Source organism: Coregonus lavaretus (assembly GCF_964263955.1).
Source record: "Coregonus lavaretus genome assembly, chromosome: 7".
Taxonomy (NCBI): domain Eukaryota; kingdom Metazoa; phylum Chordata; class Actinopteri; order Salmoniformes; family Salmonidae; genus Coregonus; species Coregonus lavaretus.
Window position 1 is genome coordinate 23,480,111 of NC_139994.1, and position 18,324 is coordinate 23,498,434.

The window sequence follows — 18,324 nt, forward strand, 5'->3', positions numbered from 1 at the left end:
TGTTTAGGCTTATATGAATTCAACCCCAGGCTATAGCCTACTGCCCTCCCTAAGCTGGGATCAGAAGCATAAGGGAAAGCATCTCTATTCCAATCTCATTCCATGTGTCGTACAGTATTGCAGCTTCCCTAGATGCTAACTGCATTGATTACAATTTACTCAACTGGAGGGAAATCCTGCATACACAATGGGTCACCAGGATCAATGTTGCGGTAAATTGCACTATAACAAAATAACAAAAAGAAAACCAGGTAAATTCGTGCAGACCATAGTAACCCCCACCTCAGTCAGAACCCACTGGTGTCATTTAGTACATATGTGTCTGTGCCATCCACCATCATATCCAGAAGTTGACATGTTGGAGCAGCTGTTAGCGCACTTTCTGTTCAGACAGAACCAGGTTTTCCTCTAGGATTTTGCCTGTGCTTAGCTCTATTCAGTTTTTTGTTTGTTTTTTCCTAAAAAAACTCTGTAGTACTTGCCAATGACAAGCATACCCATAGCATGCAGCCACCACCATGGTTGAAAATATGGCAAGTGGTACTCAGTGATGTGTTGTGTTTGCCTCAAACATAACGCTTTGTATTCAGGATATAAAGTTAATTTCTTTGCCACATTTTTTGCAGTTTTACTTTAGTGCCTTATTGCAAACAGGATGCATGTTTTGGAATATTTTTATTAAATTTTCACTGTCATTTCAGTTAGCCTCGACTAACCTGTACCCATGCACATTGACTTGGTACCGGTTGGTTAAGGGCTTGTAAGTAAGCATTTCACGGCATGTGACAAATAAAATTTGATTTGTATTGTGGAGTAACTACAATGTTGTTGATCCATCCTCAGTTTTTTCCTATCACTGATTTAGTTTCCTTCCTCTCCGGCAATTAGTTAGGAAGGATGCCTGTATCTTTGTAGTGACTGGGTGTATTGATAAATCATCCAAAGAGTAATTAAATAACTTCACCATACTCAAAAGGTTATTCAATGTCTGCTTTAAAAATAAATAAAAAACATCTACCAATAGGTGCCCTTCTTTGCAAGGCATTGGAAAACCTCCCTGTTCTTTGTGGTTGAATCTGTGTTTGAAATTCACTGATCGACTGAGGGACCTTACAGATAATTGTATGTGTGGGGTACAGAGATTGGGGTAATTAAAAAATCATGTTAAAAACTATTATTTCACACAGAGTCAGTCCACACAACTTATTATGTGACTTGTTAAGCAAATGTTTACTCCTGAACTTATTTAGGCTTGCCATAAGAAAGGGGTTGAATACTTATTGATTGACGTTTCAGCTTTTCATTTGTAATTAATTTGTAAAAATGTCTAAAAATATAATTCCTCTTTGACATTATGGGGTATTGTGTGTAGGCCAGTGACACAAAATCTAAATGTAATCCGTTCAGGCTATAACAACAAAATTTGGAAAAAGTCAAGGAGTGTAAATACTTTCTGAAGGCACTGTAAATGCTGAAGTGTTTAAGCTCTGACCCTTCAAGCCCCTAGCTTTTCAGTGGGATCATTGTGAGGCCAGATGGAAAATATGCAAAGCTATCTCTGCAGCTGGTGGAGAGCACTTAGGTCCTCCACAAAACTAGCTGTATTTCAGCATTAAAAGGCCTCAGGAAAATGAAGACTGGGGGAATGTGCTGCCAATGTATGTGGCGCAATAAGTGAAGGCCTGAGTTAAAAAACCCACCATATGAGGATTTCCAACTGCACCATGTATCAGGCCAAGCACACAAATACTTGCTCACACATGGACACATACACGATCATGCAACAAAAAGCCAGAAAGGGCATTGAAGACAGGTGGTTTAAGCATCAGAGAGATACTGCATCTCAGATTGTTCTGGCAGTTCTTACATAGTAACTTCACTGGGAGGAAGGATGTTTCGTATGCTTTTTCCATTTGTATCACAAACCATTTTTGAGAATATCATAATGAAAGTGACCATTTTAGGCCATTTTTAGACCTATACATGCATCCTGTAAGACCCTATGATCTGTGAACTGTACATAATACAGACATCTTGGTGTCATTATACTCCTCATAGTGTTCTCAAATATGGAGTATGTCTAGTTTCTGAAATACAAATGCTCTAATTCATTTAGTGAACATTAAAAATATTTATATTTCAAAACAACCCTTTTTGTTTGTAACAATATACTCTTCCAACACGTAATATTTCCAATTAATTTAGTCAACATAAAAAATATGAAAATCTCAAAAATAACTTGTTTGTAACAATATACTCTTCAAACACGTCATATTTCCAGAGTGGGCTCTCTGGTACTTTAACGATATTACCCATTTTATACATAGAAAATTGACATTATATGTCATTAACCAATCACAGACCTCCTTTAGGATTGCACATTCATTCAGCAACTCACCAGTAGAGGGAGTTCCATTTGAATCAATTTTCCCATTCACTGTGTTGGTGGTGCTCATAAAATTGATCATACCTTTAGAATTAACATAGTGATGGGGGGGGGGGGGGGGGGGGGGGGGGTCTATACAGTTACATTTTTGACGATATATGATATCGGTTTGACAATATCGCAATATTATTTTTGCGCTAGTTGGATGTACCTGCACCTAAACTCCAGGATTTTTCCATCATAGCTTGTTCTCCATCTTCCTTTTAAATAGGGAGCCAATTTGTTATCAGCACTTTTATTTCCATGACTGATCAAAACTTGTTGTTTTCTCATTGCTCCCTCGTCCCTCTGTAGCAGAAATATGGTAAGCAAAATATGTTTTGAAGATACATATAATTTCAGCACCAAATTATCGCGATAATATCGTATTGTGAGGTCCCTGGCAATTCCCAGCCCTAAATTAGCAGAGAGCCCACTCTGGAAATGTGATGTACTTGTAGAGTATATTGTTCCAAACAATGTCTTAAAATTAACAAAATCAAAAATGATAGTTTTGAGATATGAATATTTATGTTGAATAAATGACATACTCCAAATTTTTGAGCACACTATAAGGAGTATGACACCAAGATGTTGTCTGGATCATGTACGGTTCTTAGATCAGAGTCAAGTATAGGTCTAAAAAGGGCCTAAAATGACCACTTTCATCATAAAAATAATAATAATTGTGATACAAATGTAAAAAGCATGTCAAACATCCTTCCTCCTAATGAAGTTTCTATGTTAGAATTGCCAGAACAATCTGAGATCCCAGAAATATGTTCGGCCTTGGAATCTCACAAGTGGGCTAGCAAAGGATTGCCATTTCAAGAGTTCATGCAAAAGTTCCATGCATAAGCAATACAGGCACATAGCCTTGAGTTGTAAATACATTCATGTGAACACAACAAACACATTTACGGTGAATTAAACATGACGTAATTCGCCCAAACCGCACATCAGAAATGACAAAACCACCAAAGATCTCCATTCCCATATCACGACTGAAAACAAACTTAAATTGTATGTTTATATGATGGCAAGTACCATTTAAGACCGTGTTAGAGCAGTGCTTTGTCTATGTAGTTAACAGTTAACAGACTGACGTCACTGACCATGACAGGAAAATGATCTCCAAGACCACCCAAGGGTTCATTCCCTGTGATCATTTACATTATATATGCATCGAGAGTGCTTAATCTGGATAAAAGCATATGGCACAATGTGACACTCCATTGAGGGAAACCGCATGCAAGTGTCTGTCTATATTTAACAAGAAAATTGCTTTTTATGTACTATCACTATATTCATGCTAATCCTGGACATTACAACTCGCTTTCTACCCCTCCTGAAACTGAGATCAGTCCTTGATTCCAATGTCTGTTCACTGACTAGTCCGGATTTGTAATATTTTCTTCCAGAAAAGAAATGGATGAATTTAGCCTCTTTGCACTTGCCCCTTTCTCTACAGAACAATAGTAAACAGCAGCTGGAGAGGTCAGTGATTCCGTTGTGGATGTGCCAAACCCCAACAGTCTACCATAGAAGAAAATCCAAATAATATCAAACAAAAAGAGTAAACTACAAAAGATTAGAACCCAAATTCTTCCACACAAAAATATTCTCCATCCAACTGTCCAAAATCGAGACTGGGCCAAATCGTAGCTGGTTGAGAAAAAAAAAATAGTTTTACCTGCGCAATAGGACTGCTATAAAAAAAAAAATAATAATAATAATAATAATAATAATACAGGACTAGTAAAGGACCAGTGCACTACTTTTGTGAAGAAAGATGTTTTCCCAACAATTTTTTGCAGCACCCCTACTTCCCACAGTGAATGGCAAGTTCTTGACTTTGCTGACATATTAGGCTATAGTTGGTCTATTTGATTAGCCGTAGAATGAACTAGAACAAGGATTCTGCTCTGCAAGGCTTGTGGCCAGCCCTGTTCTCCCCGTGCTGCACTCGGCATGGCTACCCCCTCTCATTACTGTAATTGACATGTCCATCCTCCCTCTTCCTCCCCCCGAAAGCACTGATGGCTCAATTAGGAGCTGGCTGGAGGACTGATTAGATGCCAAGATAATGAGGCTGCGGCTCAACTCACGCCGAGCCAGAGCAGAACCAGCTCACTTTGTCAGTGACATTACAGGAACCCCAAAGAGCTAAAGGAGAGACGTGGCTTTCAACTAAAGCCCAGACTCAGACACTTTGGACAGGCTCAGGCAGGCTTGTCTGAAATAGACCGCTCCGGTTTACAGAGACCGCCTCATTATCTGTCGAGGGCAGGCCTTCCGTCACCTTGGTTCTATCGACCTGCCTGGACGTCCCCTTGAAACGTCAACTGGGTGCTTTCGCACCCTGTGAAAATGGCCTCTGATTAAGAGAGAGAGCGCAATCAAGCCAGGCTAGGCATCTGTCGGTTTTGGAGTGGTGTACAGTAATTAGTGGCAGTGACCTTTTAGCAGATTATGCATTGGTCAATGAAATGTGGGCAAAGCCCTAGAATGAGGACCATGGCCATCAAGCCTTGAAGAGGAGGAGTGCGGGGGGGGGGGGGGGGGGGGAAGCTTATAATACTCATCGGTTATCTGACTCCAGCTAATGGAGGAGGGATTCCTCATTATTATTTCACAACGACGGATAGGTTGAGAAAATCTCAGTTCTTCTGTCATTTTTCGTGAGTCTAGGTTCAGTGGTTTGCAAAGACTTTGCTGGGTTCCATGCAGAGAGCTGCTCAGAGGTAGAGACCTGATGATTCATATTCTTATAGATACAGTTTCTCCTTCTTGATCTCTCACCCTTATCCCACCATAGAACTCACCTAGGCCTATTGGTTTTTCTCTATAACCTCTACTCATATTCATCTCATTATGGCTCTCTTGAATATCAGACTTTTCCTTGTCACCTCACCTCCCTCTCCTTTTACCTTTTCTATTGATGGAGATGATCTCCTCATGCGCCAGAAATCCCACACTCCAGGGCTACATGGAGTCTCTTTACAATGAATCTCCATTTGAGTCCTGTCACATTGTCTTCCCATATCAAACTTTTGCTGAGGAAAGAGCGTTTACAGGTCCTGTCAAGCTGACATGTTGCAGCCAGGTTTACTGCTACTAAGAGCAGTCAGGTCTAACACAATAGCTGAACGTGGCAGGTGTGAACTAAATTGTGTCAACAAGTGAGTTCCTGGTGTGTCAACGAGTGACCATAAGAGTACACGGTGAACAGTATTACATAGGGATTTGTCTGCCATTGAAATCATTGTGCAGACTGCCTACGCATTTTTTTTCGGGTAGCCTAAGTCCAAACAGTGTAGAAAAAATATGTTTTATGAATTTTTCGGGATGGAAAAACCTTCAGTGTAAACTTCAACGACTAAAACAAAATATAAAGTATGTAGAAAAGATCATAGCCCTATATATTTTTTAAGAAATCTTTGAGAACTAACAATCACCTAAATAAAAGCTAGACAGTCATGGAGAATTGAAAATGTATTTAGCAGTATAGATTCTGTAATGTTTGAGCAAAAGAAAACAGCATAAGCCATGGCAGAATGCATAGGATTGCAGGAAAACACTTTTAAAACTGCAAGATGTTCTCTCAGCTCCATGGCAGAATAGGTGGTCTCACAGGAAATGTGCTTTAAAACTGCAAAATTCTCTCAGCTGCATGGCAAAATGTGTATAATTGCAGGAAATTGGCTTAAAATTTAAATATTGCTCTACACCGCCAAGATGGGGGCCTCTAAAATGCCACGCCCACCACCTAACAAATTTGTTGATCCCCCTAAAAAGAACTATTACATAGTGCTGTCACACCAGACAACTCCAAAACATTCTCAATCACAATTCGTCCATGCCACAATGGATCTGCCTTCTTAACGATACAAGATCCAACAAAGGTTTTAGAGGTGTAGCATTCGTTGTTCCCAGCAGCTTTCCCCAAAATACTTAGCTTCTTCCTGATGCATAAGGAGAAATATCCACAGAGGCCCTACACTTCCAGTTCAACCAGACACATGAAAAGAGGAACTGTTTTACTACTGTGGCCAACTTTAAAATGCAAACAAGCCAGGCCAGCCTTTATCTCAATCAGTCGTGTAAATCAGTGGGAGCTACTGTTCCTGCTCCTGTTGAAGATGTGGTGAAGATAAATAGAATTTTACAATGAACTTTGAGAGGATTTCAACATTTTGACCAACATGCTAAAATTAAATTGCTAAAAAAGTTAGTTGATATAGGTTGGTGGGGAGGTGTGTAACAGATGAAAAAATACAATGAACAAAACTTTTAATGCAACATGCAAAGTCAAAGATTTTACTGAGTTACAGTTCATATAAAGGAAAATCAGGCAATTGAAATAAATTCATTAGGCCCTAATCTATGGATTTCACATGCCTGGGAATACATATATTTATTTGTTGGTCGCAGATACCTTTTAAAAAAGGTAGGGGCGTGGATCAGAAAACCAGTCAGTATCTGTTGTGGCCACCATTTGCCTCATGCAGCACGACATCTCCTTTGCATAGAGTTGATCAGGCTGTTGATTGTGGCTTGTGAAAGGTTGTCCCACTCCTCTTCAATGACTGTGCGAAGTTGCTGGATATTGGCAGAAACTGGAACACGCTGTCATATACGTCGATGCAGAGCATCCCACACATGCTCAATGGGTGACATGTCTGGTGAGTATGCAGGCCATGGATGAACTGGAACATGTTCAGCTTCCAGGAATTGTGTACAGATCCTGGTGATATCTGGCGTGCATTATCACAGTATCTCAGTGCATTCAAATTGCTATTGATAAAATGCCATTGCGTTGTCTGTAGCATATGCCTTCCCATACCATAACCCCACTGCCACCATGGGGCACTCCATTCACAACGTTGACATCAGCAAACTGCTCACCCACACACGCTGTCTGCCATCTGCCCGGTACAGTTGAAACCGGGATTCATCCATGAAGAGCACATTTCTCCAGCATGCCAGTGGCCATCGAAGGTGAGCATTTGACCACTGAAGTCGGTTACGACACCAAACTGCAGTCAGGTCAAGAACCTGGTAAGGACGACACAGATGAGCTTCACTGAGATGGTTTCTGACAGTTTGTGCAGGAATTATTCAGTTGTGCAAACCCAGTTTTATCAGCTGTCCAGGTGGCTGGTCTCAGACGATCCCGCAGGTGAAGAAGAATGATTTGGAGGTCCTGTGCTGGCGTGGTTACACGTGGTCTGCAGTTGTGAGGCCGGTTGGACGTACTGCCAATTTCTCTAGAATGACGTTATGATAGAGAAATTAACATTAAATTCTCTAGCAAAGGTTCTGGTGGACATTACTGCAGTCAGCATGCCAACTGCACGCTCCCTCAAAACTTGAGACATCTGTGTGACAAACCTGCACATTTTAGAGTGGCCTTTTATGTCCCCAGCATAAGGTGCACCTGTGTAATGATCATGCTGTTTAATCAGCTACTTGATATGCCACACCTGTCAGGTGGATGGATTATCTTGGCAAAGGAGAAATGCTCACTAACAGGGATGTAAACAAATTTGTGATCAAAATTTGAGCTAAATAAGCTTTTTGTGCGAATTGAAAATGTCTAAGATATTTTATTTCAGCTCATGAAACATGGGACCAACACTTTACATGTTGAGTTTATATTTTTGTTAAGAATACTTGACTAGGATAAAAATCCTCATCAGTCTACACACAATACCCCATAATGACAAAGTGAAAACCGGTTTAGATATTTTTGCTAATTAAAAACAGAAATACCTTTTTACATAAGTATTCAGACTTGAGACTCGAAATTGAGCTCAGGTGCATCCTGTTTCCATTGATCATCCTTGAGATGTTTCTACAACTTGATTGGAGTCCACCTGTGGTAAATTCAATTGATTGGACATTATTTGGAAAGGCACACACCTGTCTATATAAGGTCCCACAGTTGACAGAGCATGTCAGAGCAAAAACCAAGCCTTGAGGTCGAAGGAATTGTCCGTAGAGCTCTGAGATAGGATTGTGTCGAGGAATAGAACTGAGGAAGGTACCAAAACATTTCTGCAGCATTGAAGGTATCCAAGAACACAGTGGCCTCCATCATTCTTATAAGAAAGAAGTTTGAAACCACCAAGACTCTTCCTAAAGCTGGCCACCTGGCCAAACTGAGCAATCAGGGGAGAAGGGCCTTGGTCAGGGAGGTGACCAAGAACCCGATGGTCACTCTGACAGAGCTCCAGAGTTCCTTTGTGGAGATGGGAGAACCTTCCAGAAGGACAACCATCTCTGCAGCACTCTACCAATCAGGCCTTTATGGTAGAGTGGCCAGACGGAAGCCACTGCTCAGTAAAAAGGCACATGACAGCCCACTTGGAGTTTGCCAAAAGACACCTAAAGGACTCTCAGACCATGAGAAAAAAGATGATCTGGTCTGATGAACAAGTTTTAACTCTTTGGCTTGAATGGCAAGTGTCACGTCTGGAGGAAACCTGGCACCATCCCTACGGTGAAGCATGGTGGTGGCAGCATCATGCTGTGGGGATGTTTTTCATCTGCAGGGACTGGAAGATTAGTCAGGATCGAGGGAAAGATGAACAGAGAAAAGTACAGAGAGTTCCTTGATGAAAACCTGCTCCAGAGCGCTCAGGACCTCAGACTGGGGCGAAGGTTCACCTTCCAACAGGACAACGACCCTAAGCACACAGCCAAGACAACGCAGGAGTGGCTTCGGGACAAGTCTCAATGTCCTTGAGTGGCCCAGCCAGAGCCTGGACTTGAACCTGATCTAACATCTCTGGAGAGACCTGAAAATAGCTGTGCAGCAACGTTTCCCATTCAACCTGACAGAGCTTGAGAGGATCTGCATAGAAGAATGCAAGAAACTCCCAAAATACAGGTGTGCCAAGCTTGTAGCGTCATACCCAAGAAGACTCGAGGCTGTAATCGCTGCCAAATGTGCTTTAACAAAGTACTGAGGAAAGGTTCTGAATACTTATGTAAATGTAATATTTCCGTTTTATTTTTACTAAATTCGCAAAAAAATTCTACAAACCTGTTTTTGCTTTGTCATTATGGGGTATTGTGTATGTGTATAATGCACTGTATATACCGGGGTATTTGTAAAAAGCCATGGGATAGTTTTTCGATATCGTTGAAACTACTTATTTGTAGATTTTTTTTAAAGTAGCTACAAAAATTACAAAAAATGATAAGTAAATACCTTCAGTCAACTTGTGCAATATGTTAGGAGATAAAGGACACTGCATTCTTAATTTCACCTGTCACAATTTTTCAGTATGAAGCTTACCGGTAGTCCCCAGTCACGTGTTTACAAGCACACAATGATGAGAGACCAGAGCCTTTTGAGTCACTCACTGTTGTGAAGTATGCGCCAGGTGATCTAATTACAGTATGGAATTCACAACTAAATGTTTGCCAGCTAGATATCTTATAACTCTTAAGTTAATTGTATAAAATGTGCTAAATGCTCTGCAGTTGTGCATTTGATTTGCTAATTTGGTAGCTAGTTAGTTATCTAGCTAAGTGGTTAGCTTCTTCCAAAATCAAGCATTCGCTTGGTAAGAGCAGAGAATTCCCTCCGGAATCAAGAGCCTTGCCGGCTAATATTTGTTTTGTGCATGCAGCAAACTGTGAGTAGCATTTTTGAGTTACTTGTACACTTGTATAGTTTAGGTCAGACACTGTATAAAATGTCAATGCATTAGTTAGCATTTAGTTTGCATTCTCTAGGGGATTTTACATGTACTTGTTATCATTGCTAACCTTCAAATTACAGAGTATCAATGGGGTTTGAAAACAGCACCCCTTGTGCTCAGTGGCAGTATTACCGAATATCTTGGTATGCCAGTCTGGATACCGCCCAAGCCTAGTTAACACAACCCCTAACTTCATTTGCTAAGTGGCTGAATTAATAAGGTGACAATGCATGATATTGTGTTAGCTTTCTGCAGTGTTTGAGAAGTCAAAGCCCATTGGATGAGTTATTTGTACACCTGCCACTGCTATCTGGATTTCCTTGTGTTTTTTTTCCCTCTACGTTCTCAGCCCGTATGCTCATCCCTTCCTCTTCTCCGAGCAGAGCAGGCAGGCCTGTTGCCCTAGCGACTCCACACAGAGTGTAGACATGCTGCTGGAGAGCCAGTACTGCATGCGTCAAAACTTTGTTCATTTGCACAATGTCTCTCGTTCACATTTGCTTGTAAATGTCCAAACTCACCAAAAATGACATTTGGTAGTTCGTACCTATATATGTATAATGTCATGAGCTGGATTGTCTTTGTAATTTGTTTATTTTCGTTGCCCTCGTTAGCATATTTAGCTAGCAGCCGCCATGTAAATTCTCTATTACTTGTGCAATTATTTTTTGTTGCATTCTGGTAATAGACGCCCAATGGGCTTTTTTGCGTTATTTTGGCACCCCCTTGTGTACTAAGCTGGTAATACCGTAAATCCTGGGGTGAGAGAAGTACGGTATGACGATATGAAAAACCCTATTCCCTAAGGTCTCACAAAGTGACAGACTAGTCTCTTGGTCCGTCAGTTAGCACAGCTGGCTTAAAGGCGCTGCATGGTCAATCCGACATCTGCATTGGCCGTGCAGCATTTACGGTGATACAGCCTCTGCAGAAGTCAGGGCATTCATACTTCTTGCGCTTCACCGAGCAGCGCAGAACTGTTGTGAAGGAAGTTGTCAAGGAAGTGAGTTTGTGTTTATACAGGACCTCACATACTGTCAACCAATCATGTCAATGCGGATCTCTCAGCATTGTTCCAAAATTTGAGAGGCGCACGGCGATGCGGTACGGAGCTCCAATTTGCCTCTGCGTGCCTCCGGAGGTTCCGTAATTGTGTCACACCATCCATATGGCGCCTCCGATCACATTTTCTGATGAAGCATACATTGTCTCTTAAATTGTGTTGATGTGTTCAGAAGGTTGTAAGTTCACGTTGGTTTCTGATAACAGCTTGAATGTGTCCTCCATTGTTTTCTTAAATATTTTATCTGTTTTTTATTTCCCATGAATTCAACAAAATCAAAAGTTGGTTTAACTCTGGCTGATGTTTTGTGTAACAAACTGTCATACTGTAAGTAAGGCTTACAATAACAATGAGATTTCGATCCATTGTAGCACATTCCCTGTCGGGTTAGACAAGTATATTTTCAAGCATTGATTAAATGACTAGGAGTGATCGGAGTCTACATGATTGTCTCCTTCAGACTGGCCCCAAAGCACAAGGCTGTGTCTGGTCTACCGAGCAGCAGCATTAGAATCAGACTAAGAACCCGATCCCCTGGGACCCTCCACACAACATGGCTGCCAATTTCCAGATCACATGACATTAAAATGATTAATGTTCCACTACGAATCTGATTCAAGGCCTGGAATCTAATATTACATGTCTGCTGATGCATCAAGAGGTTATGCATAAGCTAAAGGGTAAGTACAGTATTTAGGTGGACTAACAGCTAGGGAATCCATACCCTCTGTTCTATGGCACTGCTCACTTGGCTACAGAGATCTGAGCAAATTTTCCACGTGAGGTAACATCGGTTATATTTGAATGGTGCTCGAGGCCTTCCAAATACTTTGAAACACCATCTCTGCATAAGCGGCTTTATACAATAAATGTTCCTTCAAATGTAATAGGATTTATTAAAGGTATGCTGTGTGAAGGTATACAAATCTAAATATGTAGGCCCCTATGTGCAGTACAGAGTGCACATGGTATTATATGATCTCCAAACCCCAGCATCACAGATTAGTGATTTGTTGTTTGTTTTAAGAATCACATGCAAAGCCATTACATCAAAGTGCAATAATTACATGAGAGAGAAATTTGAAGAGGTATAGTGATTTTAAAATGCACATATAAAAAAGGCAGAACAAAAATAAGGTTTGACCGTTTTATCAGCGTGCTCTGACATCGGTGTTTTGACTTTGATAGCTAGCCTACCTGAGTATTTCGTCACTAACAGCTACATTGAAGACGAAAGTATGGCTGTTAATCCAGGGGAAATATATGGCCTACAGTGTAGCATATTATTTTCTATGAAAAATAAGTGGCCAAAAAAATGTAATAGTAAGCCAACCTAGTGTAGGCACAGGCTGACAGACAAGTCAAAGACAGACATACATTCTGATGGCGCTTTCAAGACAACTGGGAAAACGGGGTAAAATACGAGGTAAAATCATGACGTCAGTGATCTTCAGGTCGGAAAGTTGGTGTTCTAGAAAGATGCCCGAGGTATCGACTTGGAATTCCGAGTTGGAGAACCGTTCAAAACGATTTCTCCCCCGAGTTCCCAGTTTTCATAAACCCACTGAGGTCGGAGATTTCCGAGTTCCCAGTTGTTTTGAACGCGGCAAGAGACTGACGGGCAGACAACAAATCCGCTGTGACAGCTCGCTCTATTTTTTTTGGTTGTGGCCCCTTTTTCAAAGTGCGCGCACCTCCTCCGTTCTTAACCGAGAGCTTTCACCGTTCACACCATCATGGAGGGTTCATCTGTCGTCTAGCGAAGGTGCTCTTTTAGGCCATTTCACAATCTCTGGCGAAGCCGACCGACAGCCATTAGCCTACCTTGCTTGCCAGCCTCAACTCTTCCGACAAATACAACCCAACCACCAAGTGCCATGACTGCGACTACTGAGCTCACCAATTATAATAAAAAAAACATAATTTAGTAGGTGAATAATGTTGTCAATACTAATTAGCCTATCCTCTGTCTAGAACGGTTTGATTAAAACAATACAAGCATTCTTGTTCTTACGAGGAAAAACAAACGCAGGAAGCAAATGTATCATTCCACTTACCCTGATATATTACATCCACAATCGTGTGAAAAGATAGAGGAATGGTTTAAAATAGAGGTATAATGAAAAGACGGTGCGCTATAATCATGATCGACGCCTCAATTTAGATAAATCCACTCCCCTTCTCCGTTTAATGTAAAATGTAACTATTCCGTTCAGCCAAACGATACAATGTAGCTAGTGCACAACCTACGTCATTGACACAGTTCATGAGTGACTTGTAAGAAGCCAATAGAAAGCTGACACTCCAGCTTCAAAGCCAATCACAGTATAAGTTACTGTAAATAGGAAGGGCATGAAGGAGAGGAGATGACGGCCACCATGTTCTACAAGGGTGTTTGTATCCCTCCGCTTCTGTATTTACATTTTGCATGTGGAGAAAATGTCACTGTGTGTACGGTCGAATGGCCTACCAGTTAGGACATTAGTATTACTGCAGATTGTTGGGAGAATCTCAATTGTAACTCCTCGCGTCCTCTCTCCTTCTCAAAACCCATTGGATGAGAAAGCCAGAGGTCCCGCCCCTCTGACCTTCTCCTCCAATGGATTTTGAGAAGGAGGCAGGAGCAAGGACGCAAGGAGTATGCAATTGAGATTCTCCCCTAGTCATAGTTGAAGGCAAAGAAAGTGGATGTGTGGGCACTCTGTGAAGTCTCCTCCATGATCAGAAGAGGGAGCCATTTCAATAGTATATGCCTATTCTTTCGGCAGCAGGACTTGTGTTTTAATTATCCTGATTAACCAATTGCTTTCACCTCCTAAATCGATTTTTATTGCCCCGAACATAATTTCCAAAGACCTTGTGTAAAGGACGTCACGATGGTAGCTTTCTTAGTGAGTAGTCTACCTTCCCCTCTGATTGAACTCAGGACCTACAGTATGGGTGTGTTGGAGCGGATCACTTCTGTCAAGCCATCACCACCTTTCAAAGTGTGTTGCATTCTGGGGATAAAAATTGTCCGTCTTGCGCCTACATGTCAACTGCATGAACTTTACAAAAACCATGTGATCAAAGGTCATGAAGAATCTCAATTGCATTTTCCTTGTGTCCTCTCTCCTTGCCTCCTTCTTAAAACCCATTGGATGAGAAAGCCAGAGGTCCCTCCCCTCTGACCTTCTCCTCCAATGGGTTTTGAGAAGGAGGAGAGGAGCGAGGACACGAGGAGTATTTAATTGGGATTCTCCCCAAGTTTCTGCAGGGGAACGGAAGAGGCCGGTGACGGATGGGCTAGTTTGCGGGAGGTCGGACAGGATTTCGGTCGGGCAATTGGGGACTATGTGGCGGACCAAATATTTTCCGATAGAAGACGAAGGCCAAGATGTCGACACAAGTCCAGAGGATAGAATAGACGCAGGAGGGAGCAATGAAGAGGTCATTGTGGACTGTGAGGTCGAGGATAGAATAGACGCCAGAAGGGAAAGGAGGAGGAAAATTGAGTCCTTTGAGAAGGCAAGAAATAGATATTGGTTAGGAGAAATGCAGTGTTATCATAAGGAGACGTATACTTGGATGAATGAGGAGGAATGGAGGGAAAAAGAGAGGCAGAGGAGGTCTAAGAGAGAGCGGGAGGAAGACTGTGAGTTTGAGTCTGTAAAAAATGGCGAGAAAAAGGGAGAAGGTTTGTTAAAGAAGAGTGGTAGAAATGTAAGCAAAGTGAGCTGAAGACAGGAGTAGAAATGGAAGAGGGTGAAGTATCGGAGGTGGTAGGTGTGGTGAAGTGCTCGGAGCCAGAGGCTTGCGCAGAGGGTTAGATAGATAATTGTTTGTGTTTCTGTTGGGCAGAGGGAGAAGGCACTTAGAGTTAAACAAATGGGGGAAAGAATTGTGAATTGTGAAGCGTATGTGCTGAATACGTTACGATGTTACAGGTGTCAAACTTATGGGCATGTGGCAGCAGTATGTAGGAGGGAGATTCCAAGGTGTGAGAAGTGTGCAGAAGGGCATGAGACTAAGGATTGTGAAGCAGTGGGGAAAGTAGTGGTATGTACGAATTGTAGGGGTGGCCATGGGGCTGGGGGGGGGTATACAGTGAGGGAAAAAAGTATTTGATCCCCTGCTGATTTTGTACGTTTGCCCACTGACAAAGTCATGATCAGTCTATACTTTTAATGGTAGCTTTATTTGAACAGTGAGAGACAGAATAACAACAAAAAAATCCAGAAAAACGCATGTCAAAAATGTTATCAATTGATTTGCATTTTAATGAGGGAAATAAGTATTTGACCCCTCTGCAAAACATGACTTAGTACATGGTGTCAAAACCCTTGTTGGCAATAACAGAGGTCAGACGTTTCTTGTAGTTGGCCACCAGGTTTGCACACATCTCAGGAGGGATTTTGTCCCACTCCTCTTTGCAGATCTTCTCCAAGTCATTAAGGTTTCGAGCCTGACGTTTGGCAACTCAAACCTTCAGCTCCCTCCACAGATTTTCTATGGGATTAAGGTCTGGAGACTGGCTAGGCCACTCCAGGACCTTAATGTGCTTCTTCTCGAGCCACTCCTTTGTTGCCTTGGCCGTGTGTTTTGGGTCATTGTCATGCTGGAATACCCATCCACGACCCATTTTCAATGCCCTGGCTGAGGGAAGGAGGTTCTCACCCAAGATTTGACGGTACATGGCGCCGTCCATCGTCCATCGTTTTCTTGGTGACTATGGTCCCAGCTGCCTTGAGATCATTGACAAGATCCTTCCGTGTAGTTCTGGGCTGATTCCTCACCGTTCTCATGATCATTGCAACTCCACGAGGTGAGATCTTGCATGGAGCCCCAGGCCGAGGGAGATTGACAGTTCTTTTGTGTTTCTTCCATTTGCGAATAATTGCACTAACTGTTGTCACCTTCTCACCAAGCTGCTTGGCGATGGTCTTGTAGCCCATTCCAGCCTTGTGTAGATCTACAATCTTGTCCCTGACATCCTTGGAGAGCTCTTTGGTCTTGGCCATGGTGGAGAGTTTGGAATGTGATTGTTTGATTGCTTCTGTGGACAGGTGTCTTTTATACAGGTAACAAGCTGAGATTAGGAGCAATCCCTTTAAGAGTGTGCTCCTAATATCAGCTCGTTACCTGTATAAAAGACACCTGGGAGACAGAAATCTTTCTGATTGAGAGGGGGTCAAATACTTATTTCCCTCATTAAAATGCAAATCAATTTATAACATTTTTGACGTGTTTTTCTGGATTTTTTTGTTGTTATTCTCTCTCACTGTTCAAATAAACCTACCATTAAAATTATAGACTGATCATTTATTTGTCAGTGGGCAAACGTACAAAATCAGCAGGGGATCAAATACTTTTTTCCCTCACTGTATATACCAGTACAGTGGGATAGGCAAGCAAGTGATATATGTTTCAGTAAGATTGGGTTTTTAGCGTTTATAGCAATGGTTATTAATTGTACTGCAGGGATGGAACGCTAATCGAAGAAAAATGAGGTTGTGGTGGCAGCTGCAGAGAGATATTTGGGTGTGCGAGACCTGACAGCAGAAGAGTTACAGGGAGTGTTAAGTGGTGATGTCCCATCATTTCAGGTTGAGGGCATGAGGTAGGAGTGAGTATATTTAAATAGTGGAGAAGGGTGGGGTTAATTATTAGCAGTAGGTTTGAAGTTGTGTGTGTAGTGTTAGATGGTAGGATATTTATTTGCTTTGTTTTATTTTATTTTTCAAGAAAAGTTAAGGGAGTCGTACTCCAGTCTAGTAGGTGGCGGTAATGCAACAAATTGGATGCCAACCGCCGTTAAACCTCATTGAAGAAGACGTTTCTGCAGGTGCTCTTCACAACCTTCATCCTGCAGCTATCGCCTGCATTGTGAGAGGCTCTATTGTCAGCGTTTTTTTTTTTTGGACCCACACGAACGTGGCCAAAGACATTACATTTTAGTCATTTAGCAGACGCTAAGAGCGACTTACAGGAGCAATTAGGGTTAAGTGCCTTGCTCAAGGGCACATCAACAGATTTTTCACCTAGTCGGCTCGGGATTAGAACCAGCGACCTTTCGGTTACTGGCACAACCACTAAGCTACCTGCCGACATGACTGAAACAGGAACCAATTTGAAAACGGCACATTTCTAAGTTTAGTAGAAAAAATAATTACGTTAAAAAGTTATAGAAACAGTGATTTTCAAACACTATGAGCTTCGTGATGACGTGGGGAGCAAGAACATTTGTTGCAGGTTTTGCAGGTTTTGAAAATCACTGTTTTTTACTTTTAATCCTGCCCTGTGATGTCACACAGAAGCATTTTTCTAGGACCTTTCTTCTTATATTTTTAACCACAGATCATAGAAACACTGTTTTCACATATGTAGAAACCAGTGGCGGCTGGTGGGAGGAGCTATAGGAGGATGGGCTCATTGTAATGGCTGGAATGGTTTAAATGGAATGGTATCAAACATATGGAAACCACATTGACTCCGTTCCATTAATTCCATTCCAGTCATTACAATGAGCTCGTCCTCCTATAGCCCCTCCCACCAGCCTCCTCTAATAGACACTGGTTTGGTGCTGGAGATGATGATGATGATTATGAGGTTGAAAAGTTGAGGAATAGCCCTTTAAGAATAAGTCTTGTTCACATTGTTTATTCATTCACATTATCCATAATCACTCTGCTATGTTGCGCCGGATGTCATGCATTTTAATGGGGACGTCCACAACAGAGTGGAAACGCAGCGCCCTCTTGCGGTGGAAGGCTCCGTTGCGAGACGGACACCGCATACTTTGACATTTTTCAAACTTTGCGTCGTCCTCTGTAGCTCAATTGGTAGAGCATGGCGCTTGTAACGCCAGGGTAGTGGGTTTGATCCCCGGGACCACCCATACGTAAAAATGTATGCACACATGACTGTAAGTCGCTTTGGATAAAAGCGTCTGCTAAATGGCATATTATTATTATTCAGTCCAGCCAGAACCATCGAAGAACAGGAAGTTACCAAACCACAAAAGAAGATGAAAATGTGTGGTTTTCGGTGATGGCTTTATAGGCTAGCTAGCAACTTGTAAACAATTACCCATTCCTATAAGTGAGTACTATTTTAATAGTAATGTTAATAATACACATTGG

At 41.8% G+C, this 18,324-nt stretch overlaps 1 protein-coding gene across 6 annotated transcripts in view; it reads right to left on the reverse strand.

The window, feature by feature from the left end:
• LOC311132408 (myocyte-specific enhancer factor 2D homolog) overlaps positions 1–13,474 on the reverse strand; it is a 34,048-nt gene extending 20,574 nt beyond the window's left edge. For 3 of the 6 annotated variants that reach the window (XM_084165692.1, XM_084165691.1, XM_084165689.1), the window contains exon 1: positions 13,261–13,474. The gene's annotated coding sequence lies outside the window, so the exon portion shown is untranslated. The remainder of the gene's footprint in view (positions 1–13,260) is intronic. The other 3 variants (XM_084165693.1, XM_084165694.1, XM_084165690.1) reach the window with 1 other exon arrangement.
• Between the last annotated feature and the right edge of the window lie 4,850 nt (positions 13,475–18,324).